The following is a 27,697-nucleotide window of genomic DNA, read 5'->3' as shown; positions in this document are numbered from 1 at the left end:
TAAAAATACGGTTATTCTTTGAGCGCTATTGGTATCCGACCTGCAGGCTTTCCTTGATGACCCAATATTACCCACTAGACCTATTGTCACGCCCAATGATGATATGGTATGTAATCAGTCTATGATTAAGTTATACTCCTCGGCGCCTCGTTTTCCAATACATGAATTATAATATGCGAATGATAAGTCTAATAAAACAGAGGTATTTCGTGATTCGATGGCAGGTGTCGAATTTACCCCAACAGATAACATAATAATGATGAGATACATGTGTATGTTTATAATTAGAAAAGTTAACTATTTTTCCACAACATACACAAAATGATGTTCAATTATGGAACAGAGATGAATTAAATACTGAAAATTAACAAATTTTTGTCGAAAAAGCTTACATACCGATGCTAAAATTTTACATAACTTAACTCCTCAATGGTGATCAATGCTAATTGTCTGTTTATTATGACTCTTGCACATCTCCGTCAGTTACAAAATGACTAGAAATACAAGAAAACAAACGTTTATTCAAAGTGTGTTGAAATTCTGTCCGATAATCACTTGAAATCGGAGATTTGAAGTGGTGTCGGTTTTACCCGCAGTGTCGGTTTTACCCACAATTCCCCTACGCGTACAGCGTGATACGAAAATCATTGTGCGGAAATCATATGTCTGTCGATAGTATAAGTAAGGCATAATGCAGGACTTTTGCTGATCATTTTTACTACGAACTACAACAAGACTTCCTCCTGGGTGGAAGAAATTCACGGAGGAACTCGTTTTTTGGAGAAGCGTCAGGTTAAACGTCTCATGATATGTTTGAAAGAAACCCTAGAAAAACTAATGATGAATTCTTGAAAAAGTGGACTCTTGGAGAAATTTCTGAAGAAATTTCAGTAGGAGTTCTGTAAAATTCTTGGAACACTTACCGGAGAAATTATCCAGAATTTTTAAAGAAGTTCTTCAAAATTTCCAAAGGAATGCTATAGCTGGAGCGACTTTCCGGTTTTTTTTGAATTCTGAAGAATTGCCAAAGAATTCTTTGAAATTCTTAGAGGAATTATCGAAAAAAAAATGCCTTAATTTATATTGGATCCCTGGAGATTTTGTATTCCTTTATTTATTTGTTAGGCACTCTGTGTTACTTAACCGCTTGCCGAGATCTACTGTGGTATTCTGCTCTACAGAATCCCCACAGAATCTATTTTTAGATTTCCATTACCATTATTGTTGTCGTTGCCAGTCCATCGCATCGTGAGTCCACTGTGTCCGTTTGTCCATGCCGTGTATTCAATGATCGCTGCATTGTTCGGTTGCCATTAATCCGGGTAACGTTGGAGGAATGCCTCCGAGAAGAACAAGTTGTCAGTCGTCATCAGGCAGCCGTGACGGTAAGGCGCGTACTCCAAACGCCACCATATGGGCTGCGGATCTGGCGACTGACGAGGGTTTGGTGGAAGGGCTGGGAATCGAACCCATGACCATTCGCTTGTAAGACGAACGTGTAGCCAACTACGCTACGGGACCCCCTATAAATCCCTGGAGATCTTAGTCCAACTTCCTGAAGAGTTTTCAGGAACAATTAATATCAAACCTGAGTTTGTGAGACTATTATATGAAAAGGAACCAAATATAGGACACTAGCAGGCTCGACGAACTTCGTTTCGCCTGAAATCGATAGAGTTATGTCGAATTTTCTGTGTCATTAGTATGGGAGCTCCCCTTTTCAGAAGGAGGAGGGGTTTCGAACCTTCACAGAAACATATCTTCCCTTCCAAAACCTCCACATACCAGATTTGGTTTCATTTTGTTGAGTAATTCTCGAGTTATGAAGAAATTGGTGTATCATTTGTATGGGAGCCCCTCTTTCCAAAGAAGGGAGGGCTCCCAACCACCTTAAGAACCTTCCCCGGCCTCAAAAACCTCTGCTTACAAATGTTCACGCCGATCGGTTCAGTAGTTTCCGAGCCTATAAGGTTCAGACAGACAGAAATTCATTTTTATGTATATAGAAGAATGTTAAGAATGCCTCATTCCGAAACAAGTTACCTTAGAAAAGAATATTTTATAAAGCAAACAAAAATTATCGTTGTTTATTTAAAATTCCTGTTCAAATTAAAATATTTAAAATTCGATGAACATCCGGAGGAATTCCAGGTGGAACTCCTTAAAGATCTTCTAGACGAATTTCTGGAGGAAATTCCGATGAAATTCATGAAGGGTTTTCCAGGGGAATTCATGCAACAACTTTCAGAGGAATTCTTGGAGGAACCGGAGTCCTGTGGATCTGGAGATATTCCTGTAGATACTACCGGAGAAATTTCTGGAGAAACTGCTGGTGGAACTTTAAAAAAACAACCGGAGGAATTCCTGGAATGAAGACACTTTTCCAGTAACTTCCGTTTGAGTATTTCCTTGAATATAAGCAGGAATTCAGGAAGAAAAATGCGTTGGAATTGTAGGATAATTATTAACACGAATTCATAAAGGAACTTTTTTGTAGATTTCCTCTGGAAGTCTGGTTCAAATATTCACAGGTGTTGCCGCATGATTTTCTGCAGGAATTCTCTGAAAAATTTCCTGAGAAAATTCAAGAATTTATTATTGAACTTTCGAACATTCTTGCCGAAATGTACGACCTTAGACTAGATTGGTCGGCCGTTGTTGCTACTCCATTATAACCAGATCAGCTGTTATTGCACGAAGAAAAAAACAGATGTTTGCTTGCGACAAACTCTTGTCTTCAATGTACAAGTGCAAGAGATCTCAATTGTCAGGTCAACGCGAATGCAGGTCAATGCAGAGAAGGAAACGAAAAGATTATGCAATCAATCACCCACTATAAGCCGAATATACCCCTACACTTGCCTACAGTTCATGCGAAACTTTAGTTAACCCTTTTAGCATGAAATTTTTTGGTAGTGGACCGTCTTAGTTTATCGGTTTGCCAATGTGATTCGAATGCATTTTTCACTGTAGCAGTTACTGCTTCCATAGTCAAGTTGGTATATGACAAAGTTTGAAACGGTAAGGAGTCGATCTCGAATTCTGGCAATTGCTTGCAAGAACTTACATTGATATTCCTAGAGGAATTTCACATGAACTTTCGAGAGAATTCACATATAAATCCACATAAGATATCCCGAAAGAATACTCTCAAGGCTGTACGAAAAAAATCCTAGAGAGACTCTCAAAGGAATTACTAGAAGTATTCATGAATACATTTTCGGAACTTCGAGATAAATTCATAAAAATCTCCCGAAGAAATCATGAAAAACCTCAAACGAAACTTCAGAACTATTTCGATAATATAACTGAGAACGATAACTCTAATATACATTTTTGAATTCCGGTTCATTGTGAATAATAAAAAGATGATGTTGATACTTAAACAAGAATTTGCTGCATCCCTGGATTTAGATTTCAGTTATATAAACTATGTGCTCTCTGCAGTTAGCTTAATCGTAGTCCAAATAAACATATTGGCAATTGAACAAAAAAATATATCAGATTGCTCCAAAGACGGTTTGGGTTTTGCCACATGAGCACTTTAGAAAGACGAAAACGATGAAGCTATGAATGACGATCTGATCCGACACGTGCTGGAGAATGTTTGTGTTTTTAAAAGGACTATCCATGTTTGTATTTTTGCGTTAGCCTAACCTAATGGAAAATCAATATCCGTCTCCAATTCCGTCCAGAGGAAGAACACTCGGATTGCTAGCGTTCAGCTTCATGGTGAAAATAAAATTCATTTCCTTTTTTTACGCCATCATTACCTTGTCATGCAGGGTGCGGTTGGGGATAGCAATTTCTGGTGGCGGCAAATCGAATGACAAATCCTGACGAAGCGAGTGCCGTCCTGTTGCTTATTGGAAAAAATGAAACGTTTGGCGTTCAGCCAACTTTTTTGTCTAGACAAGTTTGTATTTTTATCACATCGACTGAGTAGAAATGATGAATGTGTGTGCATTCTAGACTAGAGATATTCTTTCTGTATGCAAACCGTAACTCATTTTTATTTATTATGATTAGCTGTTCGACGCAATCAATATTCCTAGAGAAACGTACAAAATTATGTCATATATTTAAAAACTTTCCCGAGGAAGGTACAATCACCGCTATACAAATTATTCTATGTTTGTTAACTTTATTACCCTCGTATAGACAAGTATATATCGAACAACATTGATTTAATTATCGAAGCTTTTATAAAGAATTGTTAAATAATTGTACATATGACTCCAGTCCATAAAAATGTCATTTAAACTCCACTACTTCCGTAGTGTATTCAATAAAGACGACAAACAGCCGACAAAGGTCGCTTCCTACGAAACAATGGTACTATTAGACCGGATACACCCATGTGCTACTAAATCTATATGTTGCTACAGCAAACAACTACCGAACCCAGAAAGCGTGAAGGCGAAGATGATCCGACCGTTCGTCGGTAGCTCCTCCACAGCCATCGCCATTAACCATACGCAATCGGATCGGTTGTTCGGTTGGCTGACTGGGTAGCATTTACCAAGGCATAAAATGTTCATCAACCGAAGAAGAGGCGAATATTTCCTTGATAGGGTATCCAATCATGGTTTGAGCTTATGAAAAATGATGTCCCAGTTTGGACTGTTTGGAAATCATACAAAATCATTTGTCAACCTGTAACCTTTGAGAAATGCGAATTTTAAAATGATAATTGAACCGCTTTGAAATGCTACAACGATACATTTGATAAATGATTGTTTTGATAACAGGAAGGCATGGTGCAGTAAAACACTGTTGTATGTAATTCTTCAATTAGTTCGAACCCTGATCAAATACCTTAATGCTTGCTGCGTAGGCAATCACAACCATAATAGCATGTATAGCATCCACCTTTAGCCAAGGCAATCTGTGCCAATTTTCGAAGCCATATGATAATTGTTCCATCGACGAAGAATTGCATGCAGTGCCAACCTCCGCTGCAACAAGTTGTGATTGCAACGTATCTCTATTTATGGGAGATGTTGCAACTGTAATGCACTCCAGTCGCCTGGTACTCAAGTTACATGCATAACTCATTGAACGAATCCGAATTCGTTTGCAATGGTTTAAAGAGTAGCTTTGTAAATTGATTTTTTCTATACATATACGGAAGCATAGCGTCGTAATATAACCCATATTCTGAAAATTGTTGAATTAAGCACAATCGTGCACAATCATGCAAGAACAAAAATTCAAACCCTTTCATTAAGAATTGAAGAAGCTCAAAGAGGCAGACAAACCATGTTCCGATGTTCCCATAAAAGTTCAAAAACGTGTCTCATTTGGAGGATAAGCAATTTTAATTTTATCACCGCATTTTCCTCCTTTCGGTACGGTAGTTAGCTATAACGACACCACATTGCGCAGTACACGTCGATGTCAACTAGTGCCATGATTCTGACTACCTATAATGGAAATAACAAAAATCAGCTACTACGCCAACGAAACACGATTGGTGAATGAGAAAACATGAATGTCTTGACATTGTGCATGAAAACGAGGTCATCGGCATACATACGTGAAGCAGATATAAGTACTTTAAACATATGAATACTCCTTGCGGTTATGATTCATTTAAGAAAGCATATTAAGAAGAATAAATCAATCAGTTAGAGTATTAAAATTCATATTAATCAAGGTATTCACATTCAGCAGGATATTGGGTTCGGATATGCGCTCGGGCCGGAATGTCTCCGACGACCACAAGCAGGATGTCGTCCGAGTTGACGAAGATGTTGATGTTTTTGGAGAGACCATTGAAGATCCCGTTAATGGCTAACAGGAGGGAAAGGAAGTAGTAAACAAAAGCTGGGATGTTACCAATGAAACCTCAAGGAAAGCAAATTTGTTTATCGATTTATTTTCTCGCATTAGATTAGTAACTCGAAACGTGTGAAAATCGTCAAAATTATCAAAATGAAAATTTTGATATTTTCATATTGTAAATGTAAACAAAATGCTACAGCTAGACGCATGCAGCGCTTCTAGCGGAGAGCAGTAGAACATGACTGCATTAACAAGTTCAATCCACGATACATTTTAGTTCAAACCATGATAATTTTTCCCTTGTATCAATGATACTTTTTTAACTATTCAAAACTGTTTCTTAATTGTATGATGATGTCAATCGATTACAGATAAAAATTGCTTTCTTTTGATATATTGATCTCACTCCTGTGTCAAATGCGTCCTTTACAAGCTTGGGAGGAATTTAGCGCAAATTCAGGACGTTTTTAAATCGCTCTATTTTACTACTCAAACGATATGTACGAAAGTTTAAATGAACTTTATCGCTTCCAGTATACCTAAATATTCCATTCAAACTATTTTGGATTTATTTCCTGCCAATGAGATGGTAATTTCAACTGATGTCAAAGTGGTTCAAACCATGATACGATTTGCACTAGTTCAAACCATGATTGAATACCCTACTTTTATTTTAAAAAAATACGTTGTCTGTGCTCTAGAGTCATATTGACCCCAAATTAAAATCTTTATAACTTTTTTTATTGTTCGGCCAATCTCTGATTTTTTAGCTATTTCGAAAGATAATCTAATTATCTTTCAGGAGATTTTACCATAGGTGGGTTGCTACCTCGCGAGGAAGGGTTTTCATGAGCAAGGGTACAAAAATAGTGATTTTTCACGCTTTTTTTACTTATATCAAAAAATCCAACCTATTTTGAACTGAATCTTTTCAAAAAGTTTATGCAAGAAGACATGTGCTTTGACATGAGGCATTAATTAGTTTAAAACTTGGCCTCTAGATGGTGGTATATATGAAATCATTATTTATTTTCAGACTAACTCAAGATATTCCGATATATGGAATTTTCCGTATTGCAAATATTCTTATCGCACAAATTTGAAATTTGTAAAGATTTTCAGACATAAGCAAAATAAGGATAAAAAGCCCAGATTTATCCACCTAGCAGTGATTGTGCCTTTCTCGACCTTCGTAAAATGTGTGCGCTACAAAAATTATGAGCTTGAAACTAGAAGCCTAGACGTAAATACTTTCTGCGTCCGTTCTCTGTAAATCGGATTATTTCAAGCAATATGCTAATATGAATTTCGACAAAATGTTTCCTTCTCCAATCTTTTCGACATAGAGTGAAAGACCCAATAATAGTAATAATAGTAGTTCAAATGGGTAGTGGACGTAGAAATGGAGATCTACTGCAAATCAGAAGTTTTTGCGTAAAACACTGTTGTGATTACTTCATGGTTGTTGCATTTGTTGCCTTGCAAGCTGTGCTCTTTGAATCATACGAAGTAGGGAACATAAGATCTTTACCTGCACGGCGTGTTTGGTAGAACAATATTATCACACAAAAAATCAACTACGTGAAAATATAGCTTCTTATCTTTCATTTCCTGGGTATTTAAAAAAAAATCCGGGGGTCCCGAACAGCTTTTTTTCTTTTCCAAATGGAATCTGCATTCTAATCTAATGCCACGTTGAGTCTTTCATTCATTTTTTAACCATTCTTCATGAATCAAAGGCAATAAATAAATATTCTTCTTATTCTTTTATTTTAAACCTAATTTCAAAGGCTCAGATGTGGACAAGCATAACGGAATCGAAATTATTTAATTCAACATTTGGCTAGCAAACATTACCGCTTCGCAATTGTTAAACTCACTGGTATGCAATCACTCCCTGATCAATATACTATTATTTTGTTGCACTTTTTGGATTTAAATGTTACAAATTGATTGTTTGAGCTCGAAAAACGATTGAATTCCAACATTCAAGACAAAGGATTTTTGAAAATCCGACGATTTTTTATCACATTTCCAAGGATTTTATTATCAATTAATTTTTACCTATCTGTGAGATTTCTTTCAAGCTGCCCATTAAAATGGAGGGGTGACACTTTGAATCTGGAATACTTGAAAATAGTAAACAGGTCTACTAATTTTTAACTGACTGAAGAACGGTAAATGATTATGCGGGTAAGCTCTCATCGTAAACAGCTTTTCATTATGCCATAACATTGTTAATACGTCAAAACAATAAAGCAAAATAAAATTCATACAGGTAATGCAGTTTTATAGTAAATTTACTATGCCAAAAAAGTTTTATACGCCTACGGTATAATTTCATATGAAAAGGAACTATAAAATTAAAAATGTACTATAAGAAAATACAATTATGGCCTACTATGGGGCGTCTTTGTTCAATAAAAAAAATGGTTTGCAGTATTTGGTCTAAAACATTGCCAAATAATGTTTTTAGAATCTCAGTTTGTTCTAAGCAAAATTAGAATACAAGTACATACATGTACAAGTGCTCTATTACTTATTACATTATGATTTTGTTCGCAATTGCGACTTCGTTCCAATATGCGATAATACAATCGTTAATAATACAATCGTAAACGTTTCAATGACCATAATATTATATTATAAGCAAGTGTGCTGGTATGTATTTTGCTCTTACTGCGTGCTTTTGTATAGCAAATACGAGTAGAAGTCGTCTCTGTGATATCTCTCATTATTTACATCACTTATACAGCTATATTTGTTTTCACATTTTGGCTGTGGAGAATACAACGAATTTTACAATCGTTCTTTTTTCTGGTGAACATCAAAAAGTGTATATCGCGGTTCCACAAGAATTTCAGTTTTTTTCCAACATAATTCGCTTCGTCACATTCTAAAATGCAAACAACCGAAACTGGAAAGTCAAGTGCTAATGAGACTGTGAACTCAGTGCTACAAATCGAAAGTATTGAAGATTGTGATGCTGATCCACGTTTATCAGCACTATTTTCTGCTACTGTTACTGTGGCCGGTGACTGTGGACCCCAAAGGCCCCATGGTAAGGATGGAAAAAGTCATGCGTCTATTATTTGAGATCGACAACGATTTGCCGAGATCTACTGAGGACGCCATTGCGGATGCAACCGTTAACGGTGATAGGTGGCGTTCTCAAGTTGGACTGGAAAGCGAACACTTCACTGTTGCAATAAAAGATGCACTTCTCAGGGATTCGAATATGTGTCTGTATTCTACATCGGAGTCTAGTTTCATCCCTACCTCTCCTCGGAAATCTGGCCTAAGGTTTGATGTTGTCTGGTTTTCAGCAGACAATAAAGAAAGTTAAAACTGGATTGTTGACAAGCTCACGGCTATCAATGCCAGGGCAGGGAGTTACAAATTCCTAATTGGACCATATTCTGCACACCGAAATGAAATTTGCTTAAACATTCCTTGGGAATCCTAAGTTGGGATACGAGGGAAGGCTTGCGTGAATTTAATGTTCTGATAAGATTCAAGTATCAGAATCAGAAAATCAGATGTACTTTTCCCTATTTGTTGGAATTATCCATCAATTGGACTGCCACCTAATACCACTGATTTTTATGCAAACTAGTCTGGTTATTGCCCTTTTCTGAGGTTCGTCACCTATTATCCTGAATTCTTTCTTCCTCATTTCCATTTCTACCCACCTTTCCCATCAGGTAAATTAAGAGAGAGTAAATGAAGGCGATGGCACAAATCTCTGACTATGAGGTGATCGTGCCCCCTGAACCGAAGTCTCTAATACCTGATACCTCTATCTGGAGATTTTTCGGATTTTTAATGTGTGTTAGCTTTTGTCCATTTTCCAGAACGTATATTTCGGAAATCATTTTTACAGCGATTCTCAACCTGGGGTACACTCACCCCAGGGGGCTCTTTCGCTGGCCCCAGGGGGTACCTCGGACAAGAATGCGTAATGGCGGATGTAATACAATTCCAATCAAAACTTATTGACAAAAGTTTTGATAATTGTAGAATTTGTTATTTCTAAATTTTGTCTTGTACATAATATGCATAGCGATTAGTGAATCAAAGCTTTTTTAATCCTGCCCTCCAAAACCAGCACAGTGTATGAAGGGCTGTGCGACAAAAGATCAAAAGGACAAAACGTTGAATGAACAAATTAAAAAAAAAACAATCAGAGGCTGAAGGTACGAAAGCCTTCATTTGAGAGGCATAACGGTTTAATTTTTTCGAAAAAACTCAGTTGTTCCGTCGCAAGAGAATTGCAAGCATCTTTCTACGCTTTCTAAGCAGCTCGAACCCTCCTTTCTCAAAGAGTCTCAAAAGCTTACTTTCAAGAGGTTCGGAAGCTTCCTTCAAGAGGCTTGAAAACCTTCTTCAAGTGGTTCGGAAGCCTTCTTCAAGAAGTTCGAAAGCATCCTTTCAAGAGGCTCGTAAGCTTTCTTTCAAGAGGCTCAGAAACCTTCTTTCAAGAGGCTCAGAAGCCTCCTTCTAAGTAACCCGAAAACCGCCTCACAAGAGGCTCGAAAGCTTCCCTTTGAGTTGCTCGGAAGCCTACTTTCAAGAAGCTTAGAAGCATCCTTCCAAGAGGCTCGGCAGTCTCCTTTCAAGAGGTTCGGAAGCCTTCCTTGAAGAGGCTTGGAATTTTTTTTTGCAAGGGGCATTGAAGCCTACTTTCAAGAGGATCAGAGGCGTCCTTTCAAGATGCTCAGAAACCTCCTTTTAAGTGGCTCGAAAGCCGCCTTTCAAGAGGCTCGGAAGCTTCTTTTCATAATGTGCGGTAGCCTACTTTCAAAAGGCTTAAAAGTCTTTATTTAAGAGGGTCGAAAAGCTTCTTTCAAGAGGCTCAGATGGCTCCTTTCAGGAAGGTCTGAAGGCTGCTATCAAGCGACTCGGAAGCCTTCTTTTTTAGAGGTTCTGAAGCTTTCCTTCAAGAAGCTTGGAATTCTTGATACGAAAATTATTTTAAGCTTTTAGTAGAATGTATTTACTTGTCATAAGACGAGTTTGTACAATTCCATTGAATTCCACTCCTTTATTGTACTTAAACTTTAAGTGGAATGTATTTACTTGTCATAAGACGAGTTTGTACAATTCCATTGAACTCCACTACTTTATTGTACGACAGATACGTATTTCGATCTCAACGCTCGCCTAGTCGTTTTGCACCTGGTCTGCCCACCTTGCGCGCGGTGCTCCACGCCGTCTCGTTTCTGCTGGATCGGAAGCGTACACCATCTCTGCAGAGTTGCTGTCTGGCACTCTTGCAACATGTCCTGTCCATCGTAACCTTCCGGTTTTGGCTACCTTCTGGATACTGGGTTCGCCGTAGAGCTGTGCGAGCTTGTGGTTCATTCTTCACCGCCACACACCGTCTTCTAGCACGCCGCCAAAGATAGTCCTAATCACCCGTCTCTCGAATACTCTCGCTTGGAAGCCTCTTTTCAAAACGCGTGGCAGCCTACTTTCAATAGGCTCGGAAGCTTCTCTTCAAGAGGCTCGGAATTCTTCTTTCAAGAGGCATACTTTCAAGAGGATAAGAAGCCTATTTTCAAGAGGCTCAGAAACCTTTTTTTAGGAAGCTCAGAAGTTTCCTTTTAAATAGCTCGGCAGCGGCCTTACAAGAGACTCTGAAGCCTCCTTTTGAGATGCTCGGAAGACTCACTTCGAGAGAATAGGAATAATACCGGCTCGGATGCCTCCAATTGTTCAATAAATTTACTTTGAATTTGAATTTTTCACAAATAATGCAAATTTCAGCCAACTTCATGGAGGGAGAGCCATATATCCCGTTAGTTTCAGGTCCGTTTTTCATATATCTTATCTACGCTTATTTTCATTTACAGTAAAAAATTAATGCAAAATATCGAAGGGGTACCTCTCAAGAAAAAGGTTGAGAACCGCTGCTTTAGATATTTTGATTGGAAACGACGCACAAACTATGCCAAATGTGTTCCAGAATCTGATTGGTCCTAAATATGGTCTGTATTCCGAATTCGGGACGTTCCGCTGGAAGGTGGTACAGGGTCACTTTACAGAAATAGGCTAATACCATCATGCAACACATCAAACCTTATGATGTCATAAGTAATGACAATCTATGGTAGTTTTGTACTTCCTAGACCGTATTTGAGCCGTTTAGAACCGGTAATCGGTTTTACCGAGTACCGGTTCAAGTTTCATCATGCGGCATATCAAACTTCCTGACTTCAAAAGGTAGCCGCCCGTTTTATTGTGGAGTGGTTTGGCTGATTTGATGTGGAGTGCTAAAGAGCTACAAATGAGAAAATCAGACCAAACCAGAACTGAGGGCAGCTGATAAAAAAAAAACTCCACGTCAAAAATTACTCTCAGAGGCAGAAAAAAGCTTTGCCAGAAACGACGTGACGTTCTACAAAACGATCAACCATGAGCAAGAAAAGTGCAGCGGCACCTATCATGATCAATGACGAAAATCAGTTGACCGACCGAGCAGGGGTGGCTTTGAGTTTTTGTTGAATGGACAATCGGACAGAGATGGCACAAACAGAATCAGCATTTAGTATGATGGATAATCAGTTGAGCTCCCTGTCGTGACTATCAATTTTATTGTGCCTAATTGTTTAATATGAAATTTTGCCTTTTTTATACTACTCAGAAACACGTTTATTTCACTTGATTTTTTCCACCAAACTGATTCAACTCTGCGATCAATCAATTTATCTTCAACCAAGCCCATTCATATCCAAATCCCATTTTCAAGAGATGGGATTTATTCATTCAAAATCTACTGCGCCTGCTGCGATTTGAATTCCTTTCATCTCTTTCCGGTTCATTCACACCATATTTTTTTTTTTTTTCAAATATCCTACGCCTACTGAAATCTACTTATTTATCAATCATCATTAAAATATGCCATTTTTAATACATCGTACCCACTGCGATCAATGACTCATACTTCCTGTGAATCACCAACTACCGTATATTGAAATTGTTTATTCATATCAATTGTTTTAACATTCGTTTTACGAAAGTTACTTTATGACTTATATATATATATATATTTGTATATATATTTTGTTTTTATTTTTTTATTTTAATCCTAATCCTTCCCTACACCATCCATCCTAGACGAAGTGGCTAAGGCGGTTCAAAAGCTAAAGAACGGTAAGACAGCTCGGAAGGAGGAAGTCCCGGCCGAGCAACGAGAACTCGGAAGTGACCAGTCGAACGAAAAATCAGCCAAGCGATTGAAATGATTTGGGAGGGAGAAGAAATGCCTTCGAGCAGGCTTCTACAAGAAAGGACACAACCTTGATTGTGCTAATTATCGAGGCAAGGAAATCTCCCGAATTATCTTTAGCAAACTGCGTCCGTTCGCGGAGACGATTATCAAAGCGGTTTTTGAGAAGGGCGATCAACACGGACCAGATGTTTACTCTGCAACAAATCCTTGATAAATTCCGATAATACAACTTGCGGACTCATCATCCGATTGTAGATTAAGGTCAGTATACGTCAGGTCAGTATGGTTAGTATGCTAGAAAATGGCTTTCTGGCAAAGCTTATTAGGCTGATTTGTGTGACGCAGGATGGATCCAAGCGTCCAAGCGATCCAGGATGGAAATCAAGCGTCAGGATATATGGTGAGACATCTGATTCGTTCGTGACGTTAGATGGATTGGAGCAGGACGATATGCTCTCTAATCTGCTATTCAACATAGCTCTGGAAGGTGCAGTTCGAAAATCTGGTGTGCAAAAAACGAAAACATTATCAACAAGTCTTACTTGCATATTAGTTCTGCGGATGATCTCGACATCATTGGTGTTGGGAATTGTGATTTTGAGCGCAACCAACCAACTATTTCTAGCAGATTTCATGGTAAGCAGCTTCAATGCTGAAATCAAATTTATTATTCTCTATATATGTACAATCTTATTTTCTAATTAACTTACAATTCGGTATTCAATTCGCGCCCAGAAACGACCTTTCTTCCCAACCAAATTATCTACTTCTGTCTAATAAACTCACATCAGTGCAGTTTTACTAATAACAAACCCTCTCAACAATTGGTATAGATCGCAGAGCAGTGGAACAGGCTTTCGTGCCTTTTAAATGAGAGACCAAAAGAACAGAACTGATCACAAACTCTGTCAAAACTAAATACCTGGTGGCTAACAGAGAACATGGCAGTTTATACGGTGTTAGTCCCGAGGTGAAAATTGGATGGGATGCGATTTGAGGTTGTCGACGAATTCATATATCTTGAAACACTCGTTACATGTGATAATGACGTTAGCCGCGAGGTGCAAAAAAAGTCTTGCGGCTGCAAGTAGCACTTTCTACGGTTTGCGTAGCTCACAGACACGGACAAAACTAGCTCTGTATACATTGTTGATTCATCCAGTCGCCCTGAACGGCCATGAAGCATGGATGTTTCAAGATGCAGACTATAGAATTCTGGAATTGTTTGAGCAGAAAACACTGCGTTCAATACTTGGCGGCGTGGTGGAAAATGGTGAATGGCGCAGACGCATGACCCACGTGTTGTACCAAGTGTACAAAAATGCAGACATCGGCAGACTGATAAAATACGACCGATTACAAAGGGCTGGATATGTAGTGCGTATGTCGGAAGAGACCAGCAGGCTATTTGCAATCAAGGAAGATGTGCGTGCTGCCGATATACTGGCGATAGGCGGGCCAAAAACAAGGTAGGGTTATTTATGCTCCCCCACATTAATATTTTCGAAAAAAAATCGATGCGAGACATATTTTATCGACCTTAGTGAAATAAGTCTAATTTCAAATATTAAATACGTGATACGTCTAACGAATTGCTTTCTAGGAAATGATCAAGTCTCTGTGATAACAATCTTATTTTACTATTAGGAAAAGTTAAATTGTGCCGCTTATTTCCAATTCAAAATTACATGCAAAATTACCATTATTTTAGAATTAACGAAGATATTATCGCGCGACAGAATATGACCATTTCTTATCGGACAAACGCGTTTTCGAAGTGATAGTATCACCTAATCACGATCTTTTCTCCTACATCCTCAAGCACTTGCATATGCCGTTATTGATCCTTTTCAGTTTTGAAACCATGAGAACTTAGCATTTTCTCGTAGGTACTGCCCTCAAACCATTCACACAGTAAATAAATAACAAAATTACTTTTAGTGATTAAAAATCAATTAAAGATATTCTTATCAAAATGGAACAAAACACAGTATAATATGAAGCAATTTGAAATATACAAATTGAATGTTCCTGTGAATGAAATAAACCCAAAATCCCGTACATCGTTCAACAGCTGAAAAGTTAGTAATAGAAATAAGTTTATATCAAACAACTCTATTTTTGCGACTGATGCCTGCATTGGAAATAATCAACAAAAAGCACTTACCGTTAAACTTATCGATTACCCTGATGTGTTGCTTTGTTATCAGTCACTGGTTTTATGAGCAACCGCAATCTGATATAATCCTCAATTATTAATCCTCTTCACAGTGTGTTTTGTTTGTTCCGTGGTTCGACCCCGTCTGGAATGTGCAACTGCTATGATATGCACTGACTGGATTTACTCGGAGTGTGTTTCCACCAATCATAGAACTTACTTCACACTGGATATGTCATACGCGAATGATGACCTTTTATGTAACACCGTCGACTTCTCCGAAAACAAAACACAAAGGTTACAATTTTCCTTTTATCTCTAGGAGCTTTTCTTACACGTTCACTAGCTCTTTAACGTTTAATTCAACGTAACAATCGTGAAACATGAACTACCGATTATATGTCAGCGTAATTACGGGTCTTCTATACGGATTTGTTTTTCGTCGGTGGAAGTCTAACTTTCCACACAAAAAGAAAATCCATGGAACACCACCCGGTTAATTTTGCACTTTACCGCTCATGCACAACGGCTCTCAAGCAGAGCATCTTTCTTCGCTACAGATCGACGCACTTTGGACTTCTCGATGCCTATGATTGCACAACAACAGAGCCCACCCAACGATTGCCTTCTATCAATTTCACTGTTTTTGCGGTAATCAACGCTGCAGTCGGATTTTTCCACACATAACACTTGCACACACGGATTGAATGAGAAAAGCACCGATTCAAAGGCGTACTAGAAAGAAGACGACTTCTCTGCTGGAGAGCTGAAAACGTTTGCCTACATCAGAACCCACATATAAACACTTAAAGCACACATCACGACACTCTACAATAGGTCTAAGGAGTGCACTCTCGGGGCGCAAAATGAGAACCAGTGAAACACCAGAACAGAAAACTGCATTTTCACGGACGTAGTTTTTCGACCATCTTCACTAGTCGCGATTTTCTGAGCCAGTAAGCATGCAGGAAAATCTTATACCTTCGAAGGCATGTTTTATGTTCTCTCGCGGAGAACATCGGACGTCATAGGCGATGTGGCGTATGGATTATGCTCCACTGACGCAAGGGAGCGTGATACTAAATGATCTCGTGTGGTCGAACAACACCCACAAGAAACCCTGTTTAAATCCGTTTAGTACCACTCTCCCCTACGCATTAGTCTCCGTATTGCTCTCCCAGTCTCAATCCGCTCACGGATACTTTTTCTCTCGCCACCTCTCAGTTTTCCACGGTGATGACACTTAGCCGTAGTTTGCTAATGTGGGAGGTGTTGGGAGATTTTCCAGCACTCGGTCGTGTCGGCAGGCAATCACCCTAGAGAAGCAGCAGGCAGGCGTTGCGGTCGACTGGCAATGGGGCAGAAGCGCGCCGCATGGTCATCGATTGCGAATAGTCACGAGAGCAGGCAGCCAGTGTGTGCCATTTTCTCACCACATTCGACAAGCAGTTTGATGGGTGTTGGCATAAATGTCTTAAAAGCCGACGCTCATCGAACAATGCTTGCCGAGTTAGATACTTCGAGTGGTTACTGAGTAGATATGACGGAGGCTTAAAATCTACCTCGTTTGGTAATCTCGTGTTAGGAAATGGTTTATACTAGATAGTTTGAATGAATTAATAACTCTCACTTAATCTTGAAATTAAGTTTTTGGGAAGTTTTCTGTATTTTCACAAACTTAATTTTTTACCAAGAACATTCGCCGAGATGTGCATGTCAAATACTCAACAAACATATTTTTGTCGATGTTTCTGTCAAACCGACTTTTCATTGCTGAAACTCAGCAAACTATTCCTTCGAATCAGCTAATAAACTTCATTTACGCCGGAATATCAGTTCTTTATTTTGCGACGGTACGAATTTTGCCTAGCTGCAGAAATAAAAACTGAGTGTGAAGTAGTTTTATACGAAACAATGAAAGGGAATATGTCCTAGAAAAAACTAATGCTTCCACAGGAAGTGGCTCCACCTCCTGAGACAAAACTATTCAAAATTTCTACTTGAATTGCTTGCGCAATTAAAAAAGTACCAAATACGGGATTCTAATATACGATGAACCATGCGCCTCCACGTGCAAATGTACAAAGCCGACGTCAATTGTTGTTTTATTATACGACTTAACTTAATAGTGTCTTCCAGACATTTCTCGTTTAACTTTTCAAAAGGACCAAAGTATCATTTTTTTCATGAATTAATTTGAATATTGCCATCGACAGACCAGTATGAAAGCTTTTGATTGCAGTACCGTCATATGGGGGGAAGCTGATCATTGGAGCGAGATCATTTGATGTGACAGTCAAATGTGCCTAATATTTTTTATGAAACGGTAGTTTAATAGATCAACCATATTATCCGTTCAAGTAATGTAACCGCTGGGTAGAAAATCCGAGTTTTTCGATTACAATCATGAAAGTATATTTCGGAGTTCAGTGCGTGATCTCTCTTGTTTCGGATAGCAGAACGATCGCGCGGTCAGCCGAATTATTGTGTTCTGCATTGCGCGGCCGGTAATAAAATTAATCAGTTCAGTGCGTGTTCTATCATGTTTCGGACAGCAGAACGATCGCGTGGTCGGGCGAATTATTGTGTTCTGCATTGCGCGGCCGGTAATAAAATTAATCAGTTCAGTGCGTGATCTCTCTTGTTTCGAAGCGGGCTTGGTAGTCATATGGCTACTGCTTCTGCCTCATACGCAGGAGGTCGTGGGTTCAATCCCAGGTCCGTTCCATTCTCCTACTTTGTATCTTTCTCTTTATTTCTCATGTTCTAGCAATCGCTAGAACTGGAAATGGACTTCCATACTATTTCTATACCTTCAACTTGAGTATTCTATCAGTAATCTGCTAGAATTGGAAATGAACTATAGAGCTCGTTTCCTACATCCAATTAGAAATTCCATGAGTTACCTTCTCCTATCTATCACATTGGCAGCTCGTTAACCAAGACGGACCTCTGCCTCTCCAACCTAACCCAGAAATTCCAACAAATTCCGCATGAACTCGTGGCAAGTGCAGAGGTATATTCGGCTTGCAGTGGGCGAGTGATTGCATCATCATTTCCTCCCCTCCCTACATTGACTTGCATTCTGACGTGGCAGGCGCCAGTATGACCTAACAAATGAGATCACCAGTACTTGTACATTGAAGATGTGTGCTAGTCCCAAGCAAACATCTGTTGGTTCCCTGTGCAAGAACAGCTGATCTGGTCATAATGGAGTAGCAACTACGAGCAGTCAATCAAGCTCAAGCTCAAGCTACAATCATGAAAGTATATTTCGTGGATGAAAGAGAGAGATAGTCATAACTGACGCTATTTTCGTTTCAAATATTGACTTCTTAGACTTATTTACGTAGTTAATTCAACATTCATACAAATAACCTAGTGTATTTTGACGGCTAGGTCATAATGCTTTTAGTAGAGTTGTCTTGATCAACTTCACCCCAAACTAGATTACTCAAAAAATGCCTGATAAATTAATTTATTTTAAAAAATGCGAATGCATTTCAGGAAACTAAATTTGTTGATTATTGCAACGTATAGCAGAACATGTTTTGAAAATATTTGTTTCGATTTAAAATGTAAACACACATTGTTATTGCATGTATTGTCTGAAAAATTATCATCTTCCCCCCAGATGAGGGTACTCAAATTAATTCAAATTAATGATTTTATCAGTAAGTTAAAGCGCTTTTCGGAGGAATTCAGTTTATCCTAGCAGAACAATTCGGAATGATTGAATTGCAGCAACTTCAGATTCAACTGGCTAGATTCGGTCTTATATAGATTCGGTCCTATATAAGTTACAGAAACCAGGCAGGTGACTAATTTTCGAAATAAAAATTCCCTGATTTTTCCAGATTTTCCAGACGCGGAATACATTACCTTTAGAAGAAGATTTCATGGTTTTATGTCATACATGGCGTGGACAATGTTATTTATATTTGAATTAAGATATAGGGTAAAAGGTCCTATCGTTGTGGCATGTCCTAATGTTGTGGTAGTGTTTAAATAGTCCATCTTGGATATATTAGCATCAAAACAAATGTGGATCCGCTGAAGATAAAAATCTTACACACTAAACTCATTTCACAGTATTCGGTAAATTTTACCGAAATCTCAACAGCAGATTTGTTCGGTAATTATTTTACAGATTTTTTGTAATTTTCTCCATTGTTCAACTGTCAAAATCACCGAAAATCAGTAAAATTATTTACCGAACAGTTCTGCTGTTGTGATTTCGGTAAAATTTTACCGAATTCGGCAATTTATTTTAAGTGTGTAAGGAATCTTACATCTAGGATAACTTTCCAAAATTTATTCAGAAAATGGGCTGTTTTTTCTTCAGTTGTGAGGAAAACTGTTTGCTAGTCGAAACAAGCGCGATCTTCAATAGTTTGCAGTAGCCATAAGCAAGTAAGTACAGTGAATGTTTTAATTGTCGCGAAGTAGTTAAGACATCGAATCAGTCTTCGGGAAAATACGTTAGACACGCGTTGCTTTTCCGTCTTTTTATTATCATGAATATGGCGTTGTCAAAACAAATAATTAGTCGCTTACCAAGGCGATTTCCAATAGATTTCCTTCCCAACTAACATACTATTCCTTTCCAGTGCGCTCATGGAGATGCAGAGGATTCCTCGGTCTCTTATAGCAATGAGTGTCGAACTAATTTTCCTCCCCTTATCCTAATTGACTGTGAGGACGTGGCCAGCATCGTTATTGGTCTTGAATTAAAAAAAACTCTGAAGCATGTTCAGTTAGAATAAGCTAAGCTAAATTGTGAGGAAAATAGTTTTACAGCTTGATTTTGGCTCATAGTCCTATGACATATGTCCTATTTATTCTTGAATTAGGATGTGTACTTACGACACCTCATTTAAACCTTTGAGCAAACGATATGAATCCGACATGTTCATTTTCTCTTTAGCCGATTTCCCTGATTGCCCCACCCAAGCATTCCCTGATTTTTCCAGGTTGATATTAATTCCCTGATAATTCCAGGTTTTCCAGGTCTATAACAAAATTTAATGTGTTACGTGGTGTTACTCCAGTAAGGATCAATCCCCCTAAAAGTGAGATGAAAAATTTATTTTTACCACTTTACAGCATACACTGGTTTGTGTCTTCACCAAGGAGTGTACTTGTCGCTGAAAAATGCAAAAAAAACAAGCAAAAAAAAAAGAGTAGCGATAACATCTTTCCTCATCTGCAGAGGATTTTTTTTTCTGTTCGCGTGTGCCACTGCGACCAATTATTAGATCTATTGTAGCGTTACCCGTATCCTTAGGATCTGTCTTAATTGGATAATTAAACTGAAATTAAACTTAAAAGTGACATTTCAATAATTATCGAATAACCCTGCTCGCAGAGCAAGATTACTTTTGACAGATATCGAATCATTTTCCATCGATGTCCTATTGGAATTGCTGGGTAGCACCAGCCATTCTTATAACGGGGTGATTTTTTAATTTTCAAACTGTCACTTTTAAGTTTAATTCTCCAAATGAGACAGATCCTTAGTGTTTAAGTGCATGTCGAATTACTCCAGTGCTATTGAGAAGCAATGCAGTATCGGTTTCGAAACAGTTGTTGTTTTGTTTTCTCAAGACCACCATGACAAGGTCCCGCTATTTAGACCCTTCATAGAAAGCAATCCCATTGAAGGCGCGCCCCTTATCAATAGGAAATCAATCCTTTCTTGAGAAAACAGAACAGTAATACCACACATCCTTGTCTTGCTTCTAGAATATCACCAGTGAAACTCTTAAAACCCGGGATTTAGCTCTGTCTACAAGACCATTTCACGCAAGAGAATTTGTTCAGTAATAAGAACTTCCGTGTGTTCCTCTCACTACCATTGTTCACCAGTTCAAGAAGAGTTAGTACGTATTTAAACCCCTAACTCAATTTTTCCAGCAGTCAGTTCAGCCTAGGACCGGGTACCGAGGTTTTTTAAACTAATTGCTTGAAAAGTTGTTTCCGCTGCATACAGTTTAGCCTCAAACAAGAGGAATTCGAGTCTTTCAACTGTCTGCAAGGTAACATTAATTATGTTTTATTTCTGAGACTGCTGTTGGTAGCGAGGACTAAATACGATGAATCCTTAATTACCACAACTTATTGCCCTAGCTAGAAAAATGGATTAGGCTAGGGCTCTGTTTGGTAGATCTTACACCGCAACACACTACGTCAAAGTGATCTACCGTGTTACAGTAAATCTGCAGAGGATAAAAACAATGTACTTTCCATTTTATCTGCAACAAATTTGGCGAGACAATTGTTCGGCCCATCATATAGCAGTGCATTGAACACAGAATGATCATTAAATTTGACTATACTGTTGGGTGGAACCATATGCAAAGCAAAACTCAAGACGGATGGTGGATAACAACATACAACAAATATGGCGAGGTAAATGTCCTTAACTTTTCGAATTGAGATAGTTTGTATATATGAGAAGTACAGCAAAAATCATGTCAACGGATGGATATGTTTATGCCTGAAGATTGATCATTGGTACATTTTCAACCGTAAACATCATCGCAAACCGATCAATTTTTCTAAATGCGCGGCAGGCGATCATTGTCCTATTATGTTGCAGTTTGGTACAAACGCTTGTTGCGAGTTGAATTTGTCACAGCATTTACAAGATAGGACAATGTTGTTGTCATTGGCAATGTGATAATTTTACATTCGCTGGAAAAACTTTGTCAAAGCTCGTAATTTCATTACCGTCAGTGGGGGTGACAATAGGCCGAAATATGATATTTCCAAGGAAATGTTATAATGCTCTGGTAGTTAACCTTGGAATCGAATAATATCATTTTGATGCGATCTTGAATAATAAATTTACCACTGTGTGGAGAAAAAAAATAATAAGTAAGGCAAATTCTTCTAAATGGTACATAGTTCAAAATTGGCCTATTCTCACCCCTCAGAGGGGGTGACATTGAAATTCTCTTGTAGAACACAATAAATTGACAGAAAAATATTCCAAATTTGATTTCTTTATGAAATAAGATTCTAGATGTTATGAAAAAAGTACTACGGAGCATAACGGAGCCATAACTTGGTTGAAATGTTTGTAGGTTAAGGATAAGGATTACAAAAAGGATTACAAAAAATAGGAAGGAAAGGGGCCTAGGATCTATAACGTTGTTCTTGAGCAGCGTTGCTGTGCTATTCTCACTGCTGACAGAGGACGAACTGTAAAGATACAAACAAAGCGTTTTTGACGAGCGGAGTGGGTGTGGGCGAGGTGAACATGTCCCAACGAAAGACAGGGGAATTAAACTGACACATTTATACGTTTCAAAAAGTTATATACCAGGGCCATGTAGTCAAGGTCAAGCTTACCCAGCACAGCTCTAATATTCTCCTTTTCTGATTTGCCTTGGGCCCGGAGGGATACACATAAATCGGACCTGGCAAATCCGTATTCGGGACAGTTCCAGACTACGTGGTTGATGTCTTGATAGCCTACACCGCAGCTGCATTGATTACTGTCTGCGAGCCCTAATCGATAGGAATGCGCGTTTGATGAGTAATGGTTGGACATTAGACGACACACCATTTTAATGAAGTCTCCAAACTTTCTCCAACCCCTTGAACGAGGGTTTCTTCAATACATGCGGGAGAATAAATCCCCAAATCTCCTTCATCCCATTTTTTTCTGCCAATCGAACAAGACCTGTTGACGAACAATTGTGAAATATTCATTAAAGACGATTTGACGCTCGTATATAGCGTCCATAGCGCCCACCTTGGCAAGTAAATCCGCTTTCTCATTACCCGGAATTGGGCAAATGTGAAGGGAGCCATGCAAAGGTGATGGTGTACAAACGATTCGATAGAGCACTCAATGTGGTTCGTATTTCACTCAGGAGATACGGTGAGTGCTGCACCGGCCTCATTAACGAATTGCCTCAAAGGAACTGAGACTATCCGTGAAATTGAAGTATTTAACAGAAGGGAGAGAGAAAAAATTGATGGTATGCACTCCGATCGGTGCGGATCTGGTATCCCATGGATCTCTTGTCTCATGGTCAGATCAAAAACTACAGTAGAACTGGAAGAGTCTAACAAGCAACTACGATTGGGAACATTCGAGGGAGGGCCAATCTCCAGGCTCATGTACTATTGGTACAGTGTCATAAACTTTGATTGGAAGTTCTATTCAATTAGCTTCTCAAAATTCTCAATTACCAATGGATTCGAAACCTCACACCGAATGAGGAACCTATCGACAATTCCGCGAGGCGATCTATTAAAGGAAGTACTCCCGCAAGTACCTCCAAACTAATTGTATAAGTCGAGTTCAAACAGCCCAACGCGATACGGAGACAACGATATTGAACAGGGATGCCAAAAACACAGAATAATCTGTATTTATACAGATTTTCCACTAGTTTTCGAACACAGAATCTGTAATACAGATATACAGATTTTTTCAATCACGATCTGTATGTACAGATATTTTAAATTTGTATTACCAGATCCGTTTAATATCCAAAATAATTTTTGAATGTTTCATAAACGCGATTACATTTTTTTCCTGCACAGTCTGACAGTTCCTTAATTTTAATGTGATGAACTGAAAAGGAGAATGGCGGCCTCGTTTCGTACACATTATGACAGATAGCAATAGCACAGACAAACAGATATAACACTTGTGTTATGTTCACTGATTTACTGACTAATTTAAATAATCATTAGTTGGCCAATCGATCACAAAAAAACAAGTTTTTAAAGATACTTTACCAGTTTAAATGGAATTCCGATGTTGTTTTTGTCTCTATCGTGTTATGACAGGTCAACTAATTGACTAGTGATGTGGGTTACTGCGTTTAGTTTGTTGACTCCCTGCAAATCGTACTACCGCAACTATAGGAACACCTACGACTATCGGAACTTTTACCCTTAGACCATTTTTGGACAAAAACAAACACAACAGGAAACGACATTTGCTTTGTTGTCGTTTTTCATAGCAACGAGCCTTTTCTGGATCTTAAACCCATTTCAACTTTCCTTCCTTTCCTCGATCTCTCCCTACCACGATGGTTCTTAAATATCGAAGTGTGGAGAGGAACTGTAACGCATTACTTACTAACTCTTACTAATTTCAATCAAAGTAAATTACCTATTTTTAAAGTTAATTATCTCCCTTCTCGAAGAACAGGTTTAACTCTCTCCGCACTCGAAATATGCTCTCATTCCACTTATCTTACATAACTCTATTCGGAGAATAAGGCTATTGATGAAGTATCCGGGATATTTGACAAACATTAATTAAAAGAGCTTCTTGGCCCATAGCAAGACCAAAACCATAACATTTGAAGGTGGCAATGCATAATGTGCCCACGGGGCAAATTTCCTAACTCATAAAACAACTCATATAATCTTTTGTGAGAAGGAATGTTATCATTACAATTCAATATTAGTTATTTATTATTGAACTGCAATGGAAATACAATGCAATGCGTTAGAAAGTCATAAAAGCCGCCTCCAAGAATATGACCATCCGCAGCACCTACTTCCAACACAGCCTTCCGTATCGGTACACCTGGAGATCACCAATGCAGGCAGAATCACAAATCGACCTTCTGATTGATGGACGGCACTTCTCCGACATTATGTGACATATTGTGACGCTAATATCGAATCTAACCTCCATCTGGTGATGGTTAAACGGCGCCCAAAACTATCCGTCATCAACAATGTTCGGTACCGACGACCGCCGCGGTACGACCTAGAGCGACTGAAGCAACCTGATGAAATAATCGTGGGTTCTTTGATCAATTTCGCATGAAAGGCAGTCATGAAAGAATGTTGTGCTTTATTTTAAAATTTAAATTTCTAAGTTCTTTTAATAGATATATGGAAAGAATAGTTATTTGTCGATAAATTAATCATATTCCTACAATTCGCCGGGTTGAAAGTGGTAATAAACACAAAAATAAAGCAGATATTGCACACTTTCATGCCCTGTCACGGGACAAATATTGTTTGAGATTTTCGTATCATGCCATTCATCCTTCGCGTGACATGTAAATATCGCGTGACATCTCTCATTGAAAATGAAAAATTCCAGTACTGGCCCTAGCTAAGCAAACACTGCTTTATTGTCTTATTTGTAACGCTATTCATGGGTATTTTTACATTATGCATCAGTTAAACAAGAAAGCTAGTTGATGCCATTTAAAAATTGTCAAAAATCTCAATCATATTTATAATATTCACATTTAAAAAAAGTGGTGATATTCTGTTGCCGGAAAACCTGATATTCTGATATTCTGTTGCCTGAAACTCATTTTAGCTGGCAGCTCCTAGGGAACAAAGCACCACGCGTCGGCGAATCAGCATTCTGGTATGGATAGTGGGTGGAGAAGCAAGTACATTGTAGGTTAGTGCCACTAGGGCGTTTTGCCTCGCCAAAATGTTAGATATTTCTTCAAAATGTGGAAATTTTCGGTTTTACCGACCATCCTATACACTATTTTGAAACTTTTTTCGCCTAACCTACATAATCTTAGATCTAGTTTTGTTACGGACATCATAATGACGATAAACATGAGGGAAACCACAAAAGGCAGAGGGGGGGGGGTTCGGGCCTCTTCCCCTATTCTAATTCGATGCCGAAACGAACTTTTTCGCTCATTTCGAATTCTAACAGTTACCTGCTAGAACTAATCAAGTTGTAGTTATAGGGGGATAATAGAAGATAGAAATGGTATGAAAGCCCATTTCCAGTTCTAGCGATTGCTAGAACATGAGAAATATATGAAAAGATACAAAGTAGGAGAATGGAATGGGCCTGGGATTGAACCCACGACCTCCTGCGTATAAAGCAGAAGCGGTAGCCATATGACCACCAAGCCCGGTAAACAATTATGATTTGAAGCTTAGAAGTAGTAAAATAGTTACTGACACTTGTGACCATGATGATTGAGGTTGGGTTTAATTGTCAGTCCGTCTTAGAAAGTTTTGAAGACTTCCCTGGACATAGTTTTACCGTGCTAGCATGCAAAAATAACAACTTAGCTTTGAAGCATCGCAGTTAACCCTCTAATGCCCAAGACCACCTTTAGACGGGGTTCCTCGATTTTTTTTTGTAATTTTCAATTGTTCTTATTCTTCTTCAATGACTCTACAATCCAACTGAATCTTGGCCTGCTTTTCAACTTAGTATTCTTTCAGCATTTCCTCAGTTATAAATTAAAAGCTTTTCTATGCCCGCCATTGCATTGCATGCGTATGTATTTTGTATGCCAAATACAATGGTTACACCGGATTGACAATCCTACGCCTTTGCTCTCAAGGCTAATAGATATAGCTTATTTGACCGAATAGGTCATTTGGCCGAATAGGTCATTTGGCCGAATATGTTATTTGACCAAATAGGTAATTTGACGTCTCACTTCTCACTATTCAATCATCATTTCTCACTTCTCTTCTCACTACAAAAATGAGAAATAAGGAGTTTCACTTCTCAATTCGCTCTACTCACTTTTCACAGTGAGAAGTGAGAAATGAAAAGTAAGAAGTGAGACGTCTCACTTCTCACTAATCATTACTCACTTCTCTCTTCTCATTGGGAAAAGTGAGTAGTGACACTTCGCATTTCTAACTTTTCACAGTGAGAAGTAATAACTGAGAAATGATGAGTGAGACGTTTCTTTGCAAAATGCATTTCGAAAACAAGTTACAGTCGATAGGAAATAATTTTTCATTGTTTTCTGTGGAAAATGAGCCAAATTGGATTATGGGCTTTTGGCCCAAATTCGATTATATACAGAATACACCTCAAAAACTTACTTATATTACTTTTTCCTTAACTGATTTATTGCATCAAATTGCATTCGATGGTGCTGTGTTATTGTTTTATACAGACAATGTTCTAGATCGGACCACAATCTTAATATTTATGGCCAAAATATTATATTTCAAACTCAAACTTCGGCTTAAAAGCTTGTTCATTTTTCAAGCACGATCAAATAGAGAATGAAAGCAGGCATGTCGCCGATTGAAAATCGCCGATTCTTGCGTGACGTAGTTAGGATATATTTTGTCACAACTCCTTATCTATACCAAGAATGTTTTATTTTCCAAAATGTGATGAAAGTAATCCTGATGCTAATAGTTTGTTTAGATTACGAATTTGGTATTGAAATGATATCCTCAAACATTTTTCTAACATCATGTCTAACAAAAATATCAGATTTGAAGATCTATTATCATAACTAAGGTAAACTTTTATGGTACTAATTATACAATATTTTAACATCTCTTTAAACAGCACTTTGGGTCATAATCAATGAATTTTCCAGTTTATGCTTTTACTCCAGGCTATGATACCCTCCCGTGTATCACGCAAAACCGAAAACACCCATGTGTAAGGAGGTTGCGATGCCTATTTTCGTCCCAATAGGTACGATGTTTTATGGAAAGTATGAACTAAAAATTCATGCTTGCAACTTGGCCCAGCGACCCCCTTGTACATCATGAAAATGAAAATATGC

The 27,697-nt window shown here is 38.3% G+C and overlaps 1 protein-coding gene across 1 annotated transcript in view; it reads right to left on the bottom strand.

Annotated features, from left to right (window-relative positions):
• The window catches only part of LOC134212145 (protein numb), a 248,052-nt gene extending 231,944 nt beyond the window's left edge, over window positions 1–16,108 (bottom strand). The window contains exon 1 of the mRNA XM_062689742.1: window positions 15,189–16,108. The gene's annotated coding sequence lies outside the window, so the exon portion shown is untranslated. The remainder of the gene's footprint in view (window positions 1–15,188) is intronic.
• Between the last annotated feature and the right edge of the window lie 11,589 nt (window positions 16,109–27,697).

This window comes from Armigeres subalbatus, chromosome 2, assembly GCF_024139115.2.
Source record: "Armigeres subalbatus isolate Guangzhou_Male chromosome 2, GZ_Asu_2, whole genome shotgun sequence".
Taxonomy (NCBI): Eukaryota; Metazoa; Arthropoda; class Insecta; order Diptera; family Culicidae; genus Armigeres; species Armigeres subalbatus.
This window is presented reverse-complemented; position numbering and strand designations above follow the sequence as displayed.